The sequence below is a fragment of the Eurosta solidaginis genome, chromosome 4 (assembly GCF_040869045.1).
Source record: "Eurosta solidaginis isolate ZX-2024a chromosome 4, ASM4086904v1, whole genome shotgun sequence".
NCBI classification, from domain to species: domain Eukaryota; kingdom Metazoa; phylum Arthropoda; class Insecta; order Diptera; family Tephritidae; genus Eurosta; species Eurosta solidaginis.
In genome coordinates, this window is record NC_090322.1 from 167,547,247 (window position 1) to 167,569,033 (window position 21,787).

The window sequence follows — 21,787 nt, forward strand, 5'->3', positions numbered from 1 at the left end:
GACGTCCACCTATAGAACTAAGGCCCACTCCCTTTTAAAATACTCATTAACACTTTTTATTTGATACCCATATTCTACAGACGCTTTCTAGAGTCAACCCTGGTCCACATTTATAACGATATACGGAAAAGGCGTCCACCTATAGATCTAAGGCCCACTCCCTTTTAAAATACTCATTAACACCTTTCGTTTGATACCCATATTGTACAAACGCATTCTGGAGTCCACCTTTATGGCGATATCTAGAAAAGGCGTCCACCTATAGAACTAGGGCCCACCCCCTTTTAAAATACTCATTAACACTTTTCATTTGATACCCATATTGTACCAACGCACTCTAGAGTCAACCCTGATCCACCTTTATGGCGATATCTCGAAAAGGCGTCCACCTATAGAACTAAGGCCCACCCCCTTTTAAAATACTCATTAACACCTTTCGTTTGGTACCCATATTGTACAAACGTCCACCTATAGAACTAAGGCCCACTCCCTTTTAAAATACTCATTAACACCTTTCGTTTGATACCCATATTCTACAAACGCATTGTAGAGTCAACCCTGGTCCACCTTTATAACGATATCTCGAAAAGGCGTCCACCTATAGAACTAAGGCCCACTCCCTTTTAAAATACTCATTAACACCTTTCATTTGATACTCATATTGTACAAACGCATTCTGGAGTCACCCCCGGTCCACCTTTATGGCGATATCTCGAAAAGGCTTCCACCTATAGAACTAAGGCCCACTCCCTTTTAAAATACTCATTAACACCTTTCGTTTGATACCCATATTCTACAAACGCATTCTAGAGTCAACACTGGTCCACCTTTATAACGATATCTCGAGAAGACGTCCACCTATAGAACTAAGGCCCACTCCCTTTTAAAATACTCATTAACACTTTTCATTTGATACCCATATTCTACAGACGCTTTCTAGAGTCAACCCTGGTCCACATTTATAACGATATACGGAAAAGGCGTCCACCTATAGAACTAAGGCCCACTCCCTTTTAAAATACTCATTAACACCTTTCGTTTGATACCCATATTGTACAAAGGCATTCTGGAGTCCACCTTTATGGCGATATCTAGAAAAGGCGTCCACCTATAGAACTAAGGCCCACCCCCTTTTAAAATACTCATTAACACTTTTCATTTGATACCCATATTGTACCAACGCATTCTAGAGTCAACCCTGATCCACCTTTATGGCGATATCTCGAAAAGGCGTCCACCTATAGAACTAAGGCCCACCCCCTTTTAAAATACTCATTAGCACCTTTCGTTTGGTACCCATATTGTACAAACGCATTCTGGAGTCACCCCCGGTCCAACTTTATGGCGATATCTCGAAAAGGCGTCCACCTATAGAACTAAGGCCCACTCCATTTTAAAATACTCATTAACACTTTTCGTTTGATACCCATATTGTACAAACGCATTCTGGAGTCACCCCCGGTCCACCTTTATGGCGATATCACGAAAAGGCGTCCACCTATAGAACTAAGGCAAACTCCCTTTTAAAATACTCATTAACACCTTTCGTTTGATACTCATGTTCTACAAACGCATTCTAGAGTCAACACTGGTCCACCTTTATAACGATATCTCGAGAAGGCGTCCACCTATAGAACTAAGCCCACTCGCTTTTAAAATACTCATTAACACTTTTCATTTGATACCCATATTCTACAGACGCTTTCTAGAGTCAACCCTGGTCCACATTTATAACGTTTTACGGAAAAGGCGTCCACCTATAGAACTAAGGCCCACTCCCTTTTAAAATACTCATTAACACCTTTCGTTTGATACCCATATTGTACAAACACATTCTGGAGTCCACCTTTATGGCGATATCTCGAAAGGGCGTCCACCTATAGAACTAAGGCCCACCCCCTTTTAAAATACTCATTAACACTTTTCATTTGATACCCATATTGTACCAACCAACGGTCCACCTTTATGGCGATATCTCGAAAAGGCGTCCACCTATAGAACAAAGGCCCACCCCCTTTTAAAATACTCATTAACACCTTTCGTTTGGTACCCATATTGTACAAACGCATTTTGGAGTCACCCCCGGTCCACCTCTATGGCGATATCTCGAAAAGGCGCCCTCCTATAGAACTAAGGCCCACTCCCTTTTAAAATACTCATTAACACCTTTCGTTTGATACCCATATTCTACAAACGCATTCTAGAGTCAACCCTGGTCCACATTTATAACGATATACGGAAAAGGCGTCCACCTATAGAACTAAGGCCCACTCCCTTTTAAAATACTCATTAACACCTTTCGTTTGATACCCATATTATACAAACGCATTCTGGAGTCCCCCCGGTCCACCTTTATGGCGATATCACGAAAAGGCGTCCTCCTATAGAACTAAGGCCACTCTATTTTAAAATACTCATTAACACCTTTCGTTTGATACCCATATTGTACAAACGCATTGTGGAGTCACCCCCGGTCCACCTTTATGGCGATATCTCGAAAAATCGTCCACCTATAGAACTAAGGCCCACTCCCTTTTAAAATACTCATTAACACTTTTCATTTGATACCCATATTCTACAGACGCATTCTAGAGTCAACCCTGGTCCACATTTATAACGATATACGGAAAAGGCGTCCACCTATAGAACTAAGGCCCACTCCCTTTTAAAATACTCATTAACACCTTTCGTTTGATACCCATATTGTACAAACGCATTCTGGAGTCACCCCCGGTCCACCTTTATGGCGATATCTCGAAAAGGCGTCCACCTATAGAACTAAGGCCCACCCCCCTTTAAAATACTCATTAATACCTTTCGTTTAATACCCATATTGTACAAACGCATTCTAGAGTCACCCCCGGTCCACCTTTATGGCGATATCTCGAAAAGGCGTCCACCTATAGAACTAAGGCCCACCCCCTTTTAAAATACTCATTAATACCTTTCGTTTGATACCCATATTGTACAAACGCATTCTGGAGTCACCTCCGGTCCACCTTTATGGCGATATCTCGAAAAGGCGTCCACCTATAGAACTAAGGCCCACCCCCCTTTAAAATACTCATTAATACCTTTCGTTTGATACCCATATTGTACAAACGCATTCTAGAGTCACCCCCGGTCCACCTTTATGGCGATATCTCGAAAAGGCGTCCACCTATAGAACTAAGGCCCACTCCCTTTTAAAATACCCATTAATACCTTTCGTTTGATACCCATATTGTACAAACGCATTCTGGAGTCACCCCCGGTCCACCTTTATGGCGATATCTCGAAAAGGCGTCCACCTATAGAACTAAGGCCCACCCCCTTTTAAAATACTCATTTACACTTTTAATTTGATACCCATATTGTACAAACTCATTCTAGAGTCAACCCTGGTCCACCTTTATAACGATATCTCGAAAAGGCGTCCACCTATAGAACTAAGGCCCACTCCCTTTTAAAATACTCATTAACACTTTTCGTTTGATACCCATATTGTACATTCTGGAGTCACCCCCGGTCCACCTTTATGGCGATATCTCGAAAAGGCGTCCACCTATAGAACTAAGGCCCACTCCCTTTTAAAATACTCATTAACACCTTTCGTTTGATACCCATATACTACAAACGCGTTCTAGAGTCAACCCTGGTCCACCTTTATAACGATATCTCGAAAAGGCGTCCACCTATAGAACTAAGGCCCACTCTCTTTTAAAATACTCATTAACACCTTTCATTTGATACCCATATTGTACAAACGCATTCTAGAGTCAACCCTGGTCCACCTTTATAACGATATCTCGAAAAGGCGTCCACCTATAGAACTAAGGCCCACTCCCTTTTAAAATACTCATTAACACTTTTCATTTGATACCCATATTCTACAGACGCATTCTAGAGTCAACCCTGGTCCACATTTATAACGATATACGGAAAAGGCGTCCACCTTTAGAACTAAGGCCCACTCCCTTTTAAAATACTCATTAACACTTTTCATTTGATACCCATATTCTACACACGCATTCTAGAGTCAACCCTGGTCCACATTTATAACGATATACGGAAAAGGCGTCCACCTATAGAACTAAGGCCCACTCCCTTTTAAAATACTCATTAACACTTTTCATTTGATACCCATATTCTACAGACGCATTCTAGAGTCAACCCTGGTCCACATTTATAACGATATACGGAAAAGGCGTCCACCTATAGAACTAAGGCCCACTCCCTTTTAAAATACTCATTAACACCTTTCGTTTGATACCCATATTGTACAAACGCATTCTGGAGTCACCCCCGGTCCACCTTTATGGCGATATCTCGAAAAGGCGTCCACCTATAGAACTAAGGCCCACCCCCCTTTAAAATACTCATTAATACCTTTCGTTTGATACCCATATTGTACAAACGCTTTCTAGAGTCACCCCCGGTCCACCTTTATGGCGATATCTCGAAAAGGCGTCCACCTATAGAACTAAGGCCAACCCCCTTTTAAAATACTCATTAATACCTTTCGTTTGATACCCATATTGTACAAACGCATTCTGGAGTCACCCCCGGTCCACCTTTATGGCGATATCTCGAAAAGGCGTCCACCTATAGAACTAAGGCCCACCCCCCTTTAAAATACTCATTAACACCTTTGTTTGATACCCATATTGTACAAACGCATTCTGGAGTCACCCCCGGTCCACCTTTATGGCGATATCTCGAAAAGGCGTCCACCTATAGAACTAAGGCCCACCCCCTTTTAAAATACCCATTAATACCTTTCGTTTGATACCCATATTGTACAAACGCATTCTGGAGTCACCCCCGGTCCACCTTTATGGCGATATCTCGAAAAGGCGTCCACCTATAGAACTAAGGCCCACTCCCTTTTAAAATACTCATTAACACCTTTCGTTTGATACCCATATTGTACAAACGCATTCTGGAGTCACCCCCGGTCCACCTTTATGGCGATATCTCGAAAAGGCGTCCACCTATAGAACTAAGGCCCACCCCCTTTTAAAATACTCATTTACACTTTTAATTTGATACCCATATTGTACAAACGCATTCTAGAGTCACCCACGGTCCACCTTTATGGCGATATCTCGAAAAGGCGTCCACCTATAGAACTAAGGCCCACCCCCTTTTAAAATACTCATTAACACCTTTCGTTTGATACCCATATTCTACAAACGCATTCTAGAGTCAACCCTGGTGCACCGTTATAACGATATCTCGAAAAGGCGTCCACCTATATAACTAAGGCCCACTCCCTTTTAAAATACTCATTAAAACCTTTCATTTGATACCCATATTGTACAAACGCATTCTGGAGTCACCCCCGGTCCACCTTTATGCCGATATCTCGAAAAGGCGTCCACCTATAGAACTAAGGCCCACCCCCTTTTAAAATACTCATTAACACTTTTCATTTGATACCCATATTGTACAAACGCATTCTAGAGTCAACCCTGGTCCACCATTATAACGATATCTCGAAAAGGCGTCCACCTATAGAACTAAGGCCCACTCCCTTTTAAAATACTCATTAACACCTTTCGTTTGATACCCATATTCTACAAACGCATTCTAGAGTCAACCCTGGTGCACCGTTATAACGATATATCGAAAAGGCGTCCACCTATAGAACTAAGCCCCACTTCTTTTTAAAAATACTCATTAACACTTTTCATTTGATACCCATATTCTACAAACGCATTCTGGAGTCACCCCCGGTCCACCTTTATGGCGATATCTCGAAAAGGCGTCCACCTATAGAACTAAGGCCCACTCCCTTTTAAAATACTCATTAACACCTTTCGTTTGATACCCATATTCTACAAACGCATTCTAGAGTCAACACTGGTCCACCTTTATAACGATATCTAGAGAAGACGTCCACCTATAGAACTAAGGCCCACTCCCTTTTAAAATACTCATTAACACTTTTTATTTGATACCCATATTCTACAGACGCTTTCTAGAGTCAACCCTGGTCCACATTTATAACGATATACGGAAAGGCGTCCACCTATAGATCTAAGGCCCACTCCCTTTTAAAATACTCATTAACACCTTTCGTTTGATACCCATATTGTACAAACGCATTCTGGAGTCCACCTTTATGGCGATATCTAGAAAAGGCGTCCACCTATAGAACTAAGGCCCACCCCCTTTTAAAATACTCTTTAACACTTTTCATTTGATACCCATATTGTACCAACGCACTCTAGAGTCAACCCTGATCCACCTTTATGGCGATATCTCGAAAAGGCGTCCACCTATAGAACTAAGGCCCACCCCCTTTTAAAATACTCATTAACACCTTTCGTTTGGTACCCATATTGTACAAACGTCCACCTATAGAACTAAGGCCCACTCCCTTTTAAAATACTCATTAACACCTTTCATTTGATACTCATATTGTACAAACGCATTCTGGAGTCACCCCCGGTCCACCTTTATGGCGATATCTCGAAAAGGCTTCCACCTATAGAACTAAGGCCCACTCCCTTTTAAAATACTCATTAACACCTTTCGTTTGATACCCATATTCTACAAACGCATTCTAGAGTCAACACTGGTCCACCTTTATAACGATATCTCGAGAAGACGTCCACCTATAGAACTAAGGCCCACTCCCTTTTAAAATACTCATTAACACTTTTCATTTGATACCCATATTCTACAGACGCTTTCTAGAGTCAACCCTGGTCCACATTTATAACGATATACGGAAAAAGCGTCCACCTATAGAACTAAGGCCCACTCCCTTTTAAAATACTCATTAACACCTTTCGTTTGATACCCATATTGTACAAACGCATTCTGGAGTCCACCTTTATGGCGATATCTAGAAAAGGCGTCCACCTATAGAACTAAGGCCCACCCCCTTTTAAAATACTCATTAACACTTTTCATTTGATACCCATAATGTACCAACGCATTCTAGAGTCAACCCTGATCCACCTTTATGGCGATATCTCGAAAAGGCGTCCACCTATAGAACTAAGGCCCACCCCCTTTTAAAATACTCATTAGCACCTTTCGTTTGGTACCCATATTGTACAAACGCATTCTGGAGTCACCCCCGGTCCAACTTTATGGCGATATCTCGAAAAGGCGTCCACCTATAGAACTAAGGCCCACTCCATTTTAAAATACTCATTAACACTTTTCGTTTGATACCCATATTGTACAAACGCATTCTGGAGTCACCCCCGGTCCACCTTTATGGCGATATCACGAAAAGGCGTCCACCTATAGAACTAAGGCAAACTCCCTTTTAAAATACTCATTAACACCTTTCGTTTGATACTCATGTTCTACAAACGCATTCTAGAGTCAACACTTGTCCACCTTTATAACGATATCTCGAGAAGGCGTCCACCTATAGAACTAAGCCCACTCGCTTTTAAAATACTCATTAACACTTTTCATTTGATACCCATATTCTACAGACGCTTTCTAGAGTCAACCCTGGTCCACATTTATAACGTTTTACGGAAAAGGCGTCCACCTATAGAACTAAGGCCCACTCCCTTTTAAAATACTCATTAATACCTTTCGTTTGATACCCATATTGTACAAACACATTCTGGAGTCCACCTTTATGGCGATATCTCGAAACGGCGTCCACCTATAGAACTAAGGCCCACCCCCTTTTAAAATACTCATTAACACTTTTCATTTGATACCCATATTGTACCAACCAACGGTCCACCTTTATGGCGATATCTCGAAAAGGCGTCCACCTATAGAAGAAAGGCCCACCCCCTTTTAAAATACTCATTAACACCTTTCGTTTGGTACCCATATTGTACAAACGCATTTTGGAGTCACCCCCGGTCCACCTCTATGGCGATATCTCGAAAAGACGCCCTCCTATAGAACTAAGGCCCACTCCCTTTTAAAATACTCATTAACACCTTTCGTTTGATACCCATATTCTACAAACGCATTCTAGAGTCAACCCTGGTCCACATTTATAACGATATACGGAAAAGGCGTCCACCTATAGAACTAAGGCCCACTCCCTTTTAAAATACTCATTAACACCTTTCGTTTGATACCCATATTATACAAACGCATTCTAGAGTCCCCCCGGTCCACCTTTATGGCGATATCACGAAAAGGCGTCCTCCTATAGAACTAAGGCCACTCTATTTTAAAATACTCATTAACACCTTTCGTTTGATACCCATATTGTACAAACGCATTCTGGAGTCACCCCCGGTCCACCTTTATGGCGATATCTCGAAAAGGCGTCCACCTATAGAACTAAGGCCCACCCCCTTTTAAAATACTCATTAACACTTTTCATTTGATACCCATATTGTACAAACGCATTCTAAAGTCAACCCTGGTCCACATTTATAACGATATACGGAAAAGGCGTCCACCTATAGAACTAAGGCCCACTCCCTTTTAAAATACTCATTAACACTTTTCATTTGATACCCATATTCTACAGACGCATTCTAGAGTCAACCCTGGTCCACATTTATAACGATATACGGAAAAGGCGTCCACCTATAGAACTAAGGCCCACTCCCTTTTAAGATACTCATTAGCACCTTTCGTTTGATACCCATATTGTACAAACGCATTCTCGAGTCACCCCCGGTCCACCTTTATGGCGATATCTCGAAAAGGCGTCCACCTATAGAACTAAGGCCCACCCCCCTTTAAAATACTCATTAATACCTTTCGTTTGATACCCATATTGTACAAACGCATTCTAGAGTCACCCCCGGTCCACCTTTATGGCGATATCTCGAAAAGGCGTCCACCTATAGAACTAAGGCCCACCCCCTTTTAAAATACTCATTAATACCTTTCGTTTGATACCCATATTGTACAAACGCATTCTGGAGTCACCCCCGGTCCACCTTTATGGCGATATCTCGAAAAGGCGTCCACCTATAGAACTAAGGCCCACCCCCCTTTAAAATACTCATTAATACCTTTCGTTTGATACCCATATTGTACAAACGCATTCTAGAGTCAACCCTGGTCCACATTTATAACGATATACGGAAAAGGCGTCCACCTATAGAACTAAGGCCCACTCCCTTTTAAAATACTCATTAACACTTTTCATTTGATACCCATATTCTACAGACGCATTCTAGAGTCAACCCTGGTCCACATTTATAACGATATACGGAAAAGGCGTCCACCTATAGAACTAAGGCCCACTCCCTTTTAAAATACTCATTAACACCTTTCGTTTGATACCCATATTGTACAAACGCATTCTGGAGTCACCCCCGGTCCACCTTTATGGCGATATCTCGAAAAGGCGTCCACCTATAGAACTAAGGCCCACCCCCCTTTAAAATACTCATTAATACCTTTCGTTTGATACCCATATTGTACAAACGCATTCTAGAGTCACCCCCGGTCCACCTTTATGGCGATATCTCGAAAAGGCGTCCACCTATAGAACTAAGGCCCACCCCCTTTTAAAATACTCATTAATACCTTTCGTTTGATACCCATATTGTACAAACGCATTCTGGAGTCACCCCCGGTCCACCTTTATGGCGATATCTCGAAAAGGCGTCCACCTATAGAACTAAGGCCCACCCCCCTTTAAAATACTCATTAACACCTTTGTTTGATACCCATATTGTACAAACGCATTCCGGAGTCACCCCCAGTCCACCTTTATGGCGATATCTCGAAAAGGCGTCCACCTATAGAACTAAGGCCCACCCCCTTTTAAAATACCCATTAATACCTTTCGTTTGATACCCATATTGTACAAACGCATTCTGGAGTCACCCCCGGTCCACCTTTATGGCGATATCTCGAAAAGGCGTCCACCTATAGAACTAAGGCCCACTCCCTTTTAAAATACTCATTAACACCTTTCGTTTGATACCCATATTGTACAAACGCATTCTGGAGTCACCCCCGGTCCACCTTTATGGCGATATCTCGAAAAGGCGTCCACCTATAGAACTAAGGCCCACCCCCTTTTAAAATACTCATTTACACTTTTAATTTGATACCCATATTGTACAAACGCATTCTAGAGTCAACCCTGGTCCACCTTTATAACGATATCTCGAAAAGGCGTCCACCTATAGAACTAAGGCCCACTCCCTTTTAAAATACTCATTAACACTTTTCGTTTGATACCCATATTGTACATTCTGGAGTCACCCCCGGTCCACCTTTATGGCGATATCTCGAAAAGGCGTCCACCTATAGAACTAAGGCCCACTCCCTTTTAAAATACTCATTAACACCTTTCGTTTGATACCCATATTCTACAAACGCGTTCTAGAGTCAACCCTGGTCCACCTTTATAACGATATCTCGAAAAGGCGTCCACCTATAGAACTAAGGCCCACTCTCTTTTAAAATACTCATTAACACCTTTCATTTGATACCCATATTGTACAAACGCATTCTGGAGTCACCCCCGGTCCACCTTTATGGCGATATCTCGAAAAGGCGACCACCTATAGAACTAAGGCCCACCCCCATTTAAAATACTCATTAACACCTTTCGTTTGGTACCCATATTGTACAAACGCATTCTGGAGTCAGCCCCGGTCCACCTTTATGGCGATATCTCGAAAAGGCGTCCACCTATAGAACTAAGGCCCACTCCCTTTTAAAATACCCATTAACACCTTTCATTTGATACCCATATTGTACAAACGCATTCTGGAGTCACGCCCGGTCCACCTTTATGGCGATATCTCGAAAAGGCGTCCACCTATAGAACTAAGGCCCACCCCCTTTTAAAATACTCATTGGCGATATCTCGAAAAGGCGCCCTCCTATAGAACTAAGGCCCACTCCCTTTTAAAATACTCATTAACACCTTTCGTTTGATACCCATATTCTACAAACGCATTCTAGAGTCAACCCTGGTCCACCTTATAAACGAATTTATGGCGATATCTCGAAAAGGCGTCCATCTATAGAACTAAGGCCCACCCCCTTTTAAAATACTCATTAACACTTTTCAATTGATACCCATATTGTACAAACGCATTCTAGAGTCAACCCTGGTCCACCTCTATAACGATATCTCGAAAAGGCGTCCACCTATAGAACTAAGGCCCAATCCCTTTTAAAATACTCATTAACACCTTTCGTTTGATACCCATATTGTACAAACTCATTCTGGAGTCACCCCCGGTCCACCTTTATGGCGATATCTCGAAAAGGCGTCCACCTATAGAACTAAGGCCCACCCCCTTTTAAAATACTCATTGGCGATATCTCGAAAAGGCGCCCTCCTATAGAACTAAGGCCCACTCCCTTTTAAAATACTCATTAACACCTTTCGTTTGATACCCATATTCTACAAACGCGTTCTAGAGTCAACCCTGGTCCACCTTTATAACGATATCTCGAAAAGGCGTCCACCTATAGAACTAAGGCCCACTCTCTTTTAAAATACTCATTAACACCTTTCATTTGATACCCATATTGTACAAACGCATTCTGGAGTCACCCCCGGTCCACCTTTATGGCGATATCTCGAAAAGGCGACCACCTATAGAACTAAGGCCCACCCCCATTTAAAATACTCATTAACACCTTTCGTTTGGTACCCATATTGTACAAACGCATTCTGGAGTCAGCCCCGGTCCACCTTTATGGCGATATCTCGAAAAGGCGTCCACCTATAGAACTAAGGCCCACCCCCTTTTAAAATACTCATTAACACCTTTCGTTTGATACCCATATTGTACAAACGCATTCTGAAGTCACCCCCTGTCCACCTTTATGGCGATATCTCGAAAAGGCGTCCACCTATAGAACTAAGGCCCACCCCCTTTTAAAATACTCATTAACACTTTTCATTTGATACCCATATTGTACAAACGCATTCTAAAGTCAACCCTGGTCCACCTTTATAACGATATCTCGAAAAGGCGTCCACCTATAGAACTAAGGCCCACTCCCTTTTAAAATACTCATTAACACTTTTCGTTTGATACCCATATTGTACAAACGCATTCTGGAGTCACCCCCGGTCCACCTTTATGGCGATATCTCGAAAAGGCGTCCACCTATAGAACTAAGGCCCACTCCCTTTTAAAATACTCACTAACACCTTTCGTTTGATACCCATATTCTACAAACGCATTCTAGAGTCAACCCTGGTCCACCTTTATAACGATATCTCGAAAAGGCGTCCACCTATAGAACTAAGGCCCACTCCCTTTTAAAATACTCATTAACACCTTTCATTTGATACCCATATTGTACAAACGCATTCTGGAGTCACCCCCGGTCCACCTTTATGGCGATATCTCGAAAAGGCGACCACCTATAGAACTAAGGCCCACCCCCTTTTAAAATACTCATTAACACCTTTCGTTTGGTACCCATATTGTACAAACGCATTCTGGAGTCACCCCCGGTCCACCTTTATGTCGATATCTCGAAAAGGCAACCACCTGTAGAACTAAGGCCCACTCCCTTTTAAAATACTCATTAACACCTTTCGTTTGATACCCATATTCTACAAACGCATTCTAGAGTCAACCCTGGTCCACCTTTATAACGATATCTCGAAAAGGCGTCCACCTATAGAACTAAGGCCCACTCCCTTTTAAAATACTCATTAACACTTTTCATTTGATACCCATATTCTACAGACGCATTCTAGAGTCAACTCTGGTCCACCTTTATAACGATATCTCGAAAAGGCGTCCACCTATAGAACTAAGGCCCACTCCCTTTTAAAATACTCATTAACACTTTTCATTTGATACTCATATTCTACAGACGCATTCTAGAGTCAACCCTGGTCCACATTTATAACGATATACGGAAAAGGCGTCCACCTATAGAACTAAGGCCCACTCCCTTTTAAAATACTCATTAATACCTTTCGTTTGATACCCATATTGTACAAACGCATTCTGGAGTCACCTCCGGTCCACCTTTATGGCGATATCACGAAAAGGCGTCCTCCTATAGAACTAAGGCCACTCCATTTTAAAATACTCATTAACACCTTTCGTTTGATACCCATATTGTACAAACGCATTCTGGAGTCACCCCCGGTCCACCTTTATGGCGATATCTCGAAAAGGCATCCACCTATAGAACTAAGGCCCACCGCCTTTTAAAATACTCATTAACACTTTTCATTTGATACCCATATTGTACAAACGCATTCTAGAGTCAACCCTGGTCCACATTTATAACGATATACGGAAAAGGCGTCCACCTATAGAACTAAGGTCCACTCCCTGTTAAAATACTCATTAAAACTTTTCATTTGATACCCATATTCTACAGACGCATTCTAGTGTCAACCCTGGTCCACATTTATAACGATATACGGAAAAGGCGTCCACCTATAGAACTAAGGCCCACTCCCTTTTAAAATACTCATTAACACCTTTCGTTTGATACCAATATTGTACAAACGCATTCTGGAGTCACCCCCGGTCCACCTTTATGGCGATATCACGAAAAGGCGTCCTCCTATAAAACTAAGGCCACTCCATTTTAAAATACTCATTAACACCTTTCGTTTGATACCCATATTGTACAAACGCATTCTGGAGTCACCCCCGGTCCACCTTTATGGCGATATCTCGAAAAGGCGTCCACCTATAGAACTAAGGCCCACCCCTTTTAAAATACTCATTAATACCTTTCGTTTGATACCCATATTGTACAAACGCATTCTAGAGTCACCCCCGGTCCACCTTTATGGCGATATCTCGAAAAGGCGTCCACCTATAGAACTAAGGCCCACTCCCTTTTAAAATACTCATTAACACTTTTCATTTGATACCCATATTGTACCAACGCATTCTAGAGTCAACCCTGGTCCACCTTTATAACGATATCTCGAAAAGGCGTCCACCTATAGAACTAAGGCCACTCCATTTTAAAATACTCATTAACACCTTTGTTTGATACCCATATTGTACAAACGCATTCTGGAGTCACCCCCGGTCCACCTTTATGGCGATATCTCGAAAAGGCGTCCACCTATAGAACTAAGGCCCACTCCCTTTTAAAATACTCATTAACACTTTTCGTTTGATACCCATATTGTACAAACGCATTCTAGAGTCACCCCCGGTCCACCTTTATGGCGATATCTCGAAAAGGCGTCCACCTATAGAACTAAGGCCCACCCCCTTTTAAAATACTCATTAACACTTTTAATTTGATACCCATATTGTACAAACGCATTCTAGAGTCACCCCCGGTCCACCTTTATGGCGATATCTCGAAAAGGCGTCCACCTATAGAACTAAGGCCCACTCTCTTTTAAAATACTCATTAACACTTTTAATTTGATACCCATATTGTACAAACGCATTCTGGAGTCACCCCCGGTCCACCTTTATGGCGATATCTCGAAAAGGCGACCACCTATAGAACTAAGGCCCACCCCCTTTTAAAATACTCATTAACACCTTTCGTTTGGTACCCATATTGTACAAACGCATTCTGGAGTCACCCCCGGTCCACCTTTATGGCGATATCTCGAAAAGGCGTCCACCTATAGAACTAAGGCCCACTCCCTTTTAAAATACTCATTAACACCTTTCATTTGGTACCCATATTGTACAAACGCATTCTGGAGTCACCCCCGGTCCACCTTTATGGCGATATCTCGAAAAGGCGACCACCTATAGAACTAAGGCCCACCCCCTTTTAAAATACTCATTAACACCTTTCGTTTGGTACCCATATTGTACAAACGCATTCTGGAGTCACCCCCGGTCCACCTTTATGGCGATATCTCGAAAAGGCGACCACCTATAGAACTAAGGCCCACCCCCTTTTAAAATACTCATTAACACTTTTCGTTTGGTACCCATATTGTACAAACGCATTCTGGAGTCACGCCCGGTCCACCTTTATGGCGATATCTCGAAAAGGCGTCCACCTATAGAACTAAGGCCCACCCCCTTTTAAAATACTCATTGGCGATATCTCGAAAAGGCGCCCTCCTATAGAACTAAGGCCCACTCCCTTTTAAAATACTCATTAACACTTTTCGTTTGATACCCATATTCTACAAACGCATTCTAGAGTCAACCCTGGTCCACCTTATAAACGAATTTATGCCGATATCTCGAAAAGGCGTCCATCTATAGAACTAAGGCCCAATCCCTTTTAAAATACTCATTAGCACCTTTCGTTTGATACCCATATTTTACAAACGCATTCTGGAGTCACCCCCGGTCCACCTTTATGGCGATATATCGAAAAGGCGTCCACCTATAGAACTAAGGCCCACCCCCTTTTAAAATACTCATTAACACCTTTCGTTTGATACCCATATTGTACAAACGCATTCTGGAGTCACCCCCTGTCCACCTTTATGGCGATATCTCGAAAAGGCGTCCACCTATAGAACTAAGGCCCACCCCCTTTTAAAATACTCATTAACACTTTTCATTTGATACCCATATTGTACAAACGCATTCTAGAGTCAACCCTGGTCCACCTTTGTAACGATATCTCGAAAAGGCGTCCACCTATAGAACTAAGGCCCACTCCCTTTTAAAATACTCATTAACACTTTTCGTTTGATACCCATATTGTACAAACGCATTCTGGAGTCATCCCCGGTCCACCTTTATGGCGATATCTCGAAAAGGGGTCCACCTATAGAACTAAGGCCCACCCCCTTTTAAAATACTCATTAACACCTTTCGTTTGATACCCATATTGTACAAACGCATTCTGGAGTCACCCCCGGTCCACCTTTATGGCGATATATCGAAAAGGCGTCCACCTATAGAACTAAGGCCCACCCCCTTTTAAAATACTCATTAACACCTTTCGTTTGATACCCATATTGTACAAACGCATTCTGGAGTCACCCCCTGTCCACCTTTATGGCGATATCTCGAAAAGGCGTCCACCTATAGAACTAAGGCCCACCCCCTTTTAAAATACTCATTAACACTTTTCATTTGATACCCATATTGTACAAACGCATTCTAGAGTCAACCCTGGTCCACCTTTATAACGATATCTCGAAAAGGCGTCCACCTATAGAACTAAGGCCCACTCCCTTTTAAAATACTTATTAACACTTTTCATTTGATACCCATATTCTACAGACGCATTCTAGAGTCAACCCTGGTCCACATTTATAACGATATACGGAAAAGGCGCCCACCTATAGAACTAAGGCCCACTCCCTTTTTGAAATACTCATTAACACCTTTCGTTTGATACCCATATTGTACAAACGCATTCTGGAGTCACCCCCGGTCCACCTTTATGCCGATATCACGAAAAGGCGTCCACCTATAGAACTAAGGCCACTCCATTTTAAAATACTCATTAACACCTTTCGTTTGATACCCATATTGTACAAACGCATTCTGGAGTCAACCCTGGTCCACCTTTATGGCGATATCTCGAAAAGGCGTCCACCTATAGAACTAAGGCCCACCCCTTTTAAAATACTCATTAACACTTTTCATTTGATACCCATATTGTACAAACGCATTCTAGAGTCAACCCTGGTCCACCTTTATTACGATATCTCGAAAAGGCGTCCACCTATAGAACTAAGGCCCACCCCTTTTAAAATACTCATTAACACCTTTCGTTTGATACCCATATTGTACAAACGCATTCTGCAGTCACCCCCGGTCCACCTTTATGGCGATATATCGAAAAGGCGTCCACCTATAGAACTAAGGCCCACCCCCTTTTAAAATACTCATTAACACTTTTCATTTGATACCCATATTGTACCAACGCATTCTAGAGTCAACCCTAGTCCACCTTTATAACGATATCTCGAAAAGGCGTCCACCTATAGAACTAAGGCCCACCCCTTTTAAAATACTCATTAACACCTTTCGTTTGATACCCATATTGTACAAACGCATTCTGCAGTCAACCCTGGTCCACCTTTATTACGATATCTCGAAAAGGCGTCCACCTATAGAACTAAGGCCACTCCATTTTAAAATACTCATTAACACCTTTCGTTTGATACCCATATTGTACAAACGCATTCTGGAGTCAACCCTGGTCCACCTTTATGGCGATATCTCGAAAAGGCGTCCACCTATAGAACTAAGGCCCACCCCCTTTTAAAATACTCATTAACACTTTTCATTTGATACCCATATTGTACCAACGCATTCTAGAGTCAACCCTAGTCCACCTTTATAACGATATCTCGAAAAGGCGTCCACCTATAGAACTAAGGCCCACCCCTTTTAAAATACTCATTAACACCTTTCGTTTGATACCCATATTGTACAAACGCATTCTGCAGTCACCCCCGGTCCACCTTTATGGCGATATATCGAAAAGGCGTCCACCTATAGAACTAAGGCCCACCCCCTTTTAAAATACTCATTAACACTTTTCATTTGATACCCGTATTGTACAAACCCATTCTAGAGTCAACCCTGGTCCACCTTTATGGCGATATCTCGAAAAGGCGTCCACCTATAGAACTAAGGCCCACCCCTTTTAAAATACTCATTAACACTTTTCATTTGATACCCATATTGTACAAACGCATTCTAGAGTCAACCCTGGTCCACCTTTATTACGATATCTCGAAAAGGCGTCCACCTATAGAACTAAGGCCCACTCCCTTTTAAAATACTCATTAACACTTCTCATTTGATACCCATATTGTACAAACGCATTCTAGAGTCAACCCTGGTCCACCTTTATAACGATATCTCGAAAAGGCGTCCACCTATAGAACTAAGGCCCACTCCCTTTTAAAATACTCATTAACACCTTTCATTTGATACCCATATTGTACAAACGCATTCTGGAGTCACCCCCGGTCCACCTTTATGGCGATATCTCGAAAAGGCGACCACCTATAGAACTAAGGCCCACCCCCTTTTAAAATACTCATTAACACCTTTCGTTTGGTACCCATATTGTACAAACGCATTCTGGAGTCACCCCCGGTCCACCTTTATGTCGATATCTCGAAAAGGCAACCACCTGTAGAACTAAGGCCCACTCCCTTTTAAAATACTCATTAACACCTTTCGTTTGATACCCATATTCTACAAACGCATTCTAGAGTCAACCCTGGTCCACCTTTATAACGATATCTCGAAAAGGCGTCCACCTATAGAACTAAGGCCCACTCCCTTTTAAAATACTCATTAACACTTTTCATTTGATACCCATATTCTACAGACGCATTCTAGAGTCAACTCTGGTCCACCTTTATAACGATATCTCGAAAAGGCGTCCACCTATAGAACTAAGGCCCACTCCCTTTTAAAATACTCATTAACACTTTTCATTTGATACCCATATTCTACAGACGCATTCTAGAGTCAACCCTGGTCCACATTTATAACGATATACGGAAAAGGCGTCCACCTATAGAACTAAGGCCCACTCCCTTTTAAAATACTCATTAATACCTTTCGTTTGATACCCATATTGTACAAACGCATTCTGGAGTCACCTCCGGTCCACCTTTATGGCGATATCACGAAAAGGCGTCCTCCTATAGAACTAAGGCCACTCCATTTTAAAATACTCATTAACACCTTTCGTTTGATACCCATATTGTACAAACGCATTCTGGAGTCACCCCCGGTCCACCTTTATGGCGATATCTCGAAAAGGCATCCACCTATAGAACTAAGGCCCACCGCCTTTTAAAATACTCATTAACACTTTTCATTTGATACCCATATTGTACAAACGCATTCTAGAGTCAACCCTGGTCCACATTTATAACGATATACGGAAAAGGCGTCCACCTATAGAACTAAGGTCCACTCCCTGTTAAAATACTCATTAAAACTTTTCATTTGATACCCATATTCTACAGACGCATTCTAGTGTCAACCCTGGTCCACATTTATAACGATATACGGAAAAGGCGCCCACCTATAGAACTAAGGCCCACTCCCTTTTAAAATACTCATTAACACCTTTCGTTTGATACCAATATTGTACAAACGCATTCTGGAGTCACCCCCGGTCCACCTTTATGGCGATATCACGAAAAGGCGTCCTCCTATAAAACTAAGGCCACTCCATTTTAAAATACTCATTAACACCTTTCGTTTGATACCCATATTGTACAAACGCATTCTGGAGTCACCCCCGGTCCACCTTTATGGCGATATCTCGAAAAGGCGTCCACCTATAGAACTAAGGCCCACCCCTTTTAAAATACTCATTAATACCTTTCGTTTGATACCCATATTGTACAAACGCATTCTAGAGTCACCCCCGGTCCACCTTTATGGCGATATCTCGAAAAGGCGTCCACCTATAGAACTAAGGCCCACTCCCTTTTAAAATACTCATTAACACTTTTCATTTGATACCCATATTGTACCAACGCATTCTAGAGTCAACCCTGGTCCACCTTTATAACGATATCTCGAAAAGGCGTCCACCTATAGAACTAAGGCCACTCCATTTTAAAATACTCATTAACACCTTTGTTTGATACCCATATTGTACAAACGCATTCTGGAGTCACCCCCGGTCCACCTTTATGGCGATATCTCGAAAAGGCGTCCACCTATAGAACTAAGGCCCACTCCCTTTTAAAATACTCATTAACACTTTTCGTTTGATACCCATATTGTACAAACGCATTCTAGAGTCAACCCTGGTCCACCTTTATAACGATATCTCGAAAAGGCGTCCACCTATAGAACTAAGGCCACTCCATTTTAAAATACTCATTAACACCTTTGTTTGATACCCATATTGTACAAACGCATTCTGGAGTCACCCCCGGTCCACCTTTATGGCGATATCTCGAAAAGGCGTCCACCTATAGAACTAAGGCCCACTCCCTTTTAAAATACTCATTAACACTTTTCATTTGATACCCATATTGTACCAACGCATTCTAGAGTCAACCCTGGTCCACCTTTATAACGATATCTCGAAAAGGCGTCCACCTATAGAACTAAGGCCACTCCATTTTAAAATACTCATTAACACCTTTGTTTGATACCCATATTGTACAAACGCATTCTGGAGTCACCCCCGGTCCACCTTTATGGCGATATCTCGAAAAGGCGTCCACCTATAGAACTAAGGCCCACCCCCTTTTAAAATACTCATTAACACTTTTAATTTGATACCCATATTGTACAAACGCATTCTAGAGTCACCCCCGGTCCACCTTTATGGCGATATCTCGAAAAGGCGTCCACCTATAGAACTAAGGCCCACTCTCTTTTAAAATACTCATTAACACTTTTAATTTGATACCCATATTGTACAAACGCATTCTGGAGTCACCCCCGGTCCACCTTTATGGCGATATCTCGAAAAGGCGACCACCTATAGAACTAAGGCCCACCCCCTTTTAAAATACTCATTAACACCTTTCGTTTGGTACCCATATTGTACAAACGCATTCTGGAGTCACCCCCGGTCCACCTTTATGGCGATATCTCGAAAAGGCGTCCACCTATAGAACTAAGGCCCACTCCCTTTTAAAATACTCATTAACACCTTTCATTTGGTACCCATATTGTACAAACGCATTCTGGAGTCACCCCCGGTCCACCTTTATGGCGATATCTCGAAAAGGCGACCACCTATAGAACTAAGGCCCACCCCCTTTTAAAATACTCATTAACACCTTTCGTTTGGTACCCATATTGTACAAACGCATTCTGGAGTCACCCCCGGTCCACCTTTATGGCGATATCTCGAAAAGGCGACCACCTATAGAACTAAGGCCCACCCCCTTTTAAAATACTCATTAACACTTTTCGTTTGGTACCCATATTGTACAAACGCATTCTGGAGTCACGCCCGGTCCACCTTTATGGCGATATCTCGAAAAGGCGTCCACCTATAGAACTAAGGCCCACCCCCTTTTAAAATACTCATTGGCGATATCTCGAAAAGGCGCCCTCCTATAGAACTAAGGCCCACTCCCTTTTAAAATACTCATTAACACTTTTCGTTTGATACCCATATTCTACAAACGCATTCTAGAGTCAACCCTGGTCCACCTTATAAACGAATTTATGCCGATATCTCGAAAAGGCGTCCATCTATAGAACTAAGGCCCAATCCCTTTTAAAATACTCATTAGCACCTTTCGTTTGATACCCATATTTTACAAACGCATTCTGGAGTCACCCCCGGTCCACCTTTATGGCGATATATCGAAAAGGCGTCCACCTATAGAACTAAGGCCCACCCCCTTTTAAAATACTCATTAACACCTTTCGTTTGATACCCATATTGTACAAACGCATTCTGGAGTCACCCCCTGTCCACCTTTATGGCGATATCTCGAAAAGGCGTCCACCTATAGAACTAAGGCCCACCCCCTTTTAAAATACTCATTAACACTTTTCATTTGATACCCATATTGTACAAACGCATTCTAGAGTCAACCCTGGTCCACCTTTGTAACGATATCTCGAAAAGGCGTCCACCTATAGAACTAAGGCCCACTCCCTTTTAAAATACTCATTAACACTTTTCGTTTGATACCCATATTGTACAAACGCATTCTGGAGTCATCCCCGGTCCACCTTTATGGCGATATCTCGAAAAGGGGTCCACCTATAGAACTAAGGCCCACCCCCTTTTAAAATACTCATTAACACCTTTCGTTTGATACCCATATTGTACAAACGCATTCTGGAGTCACCCCCGGTCCACCTTTATGGCGATATATCGAAAAGGCGTCCACCTATAGAACTAAGGCCCACCCCCTTTTAAAATACTCATTAACACCTTTCGTTTGATACCCATATTGTACAAACGCATTCTGGAGTCACCCCCTGTCCACCTTTATGGCGATATCTCGAAAAGGCGTCCACCTATAGAACTA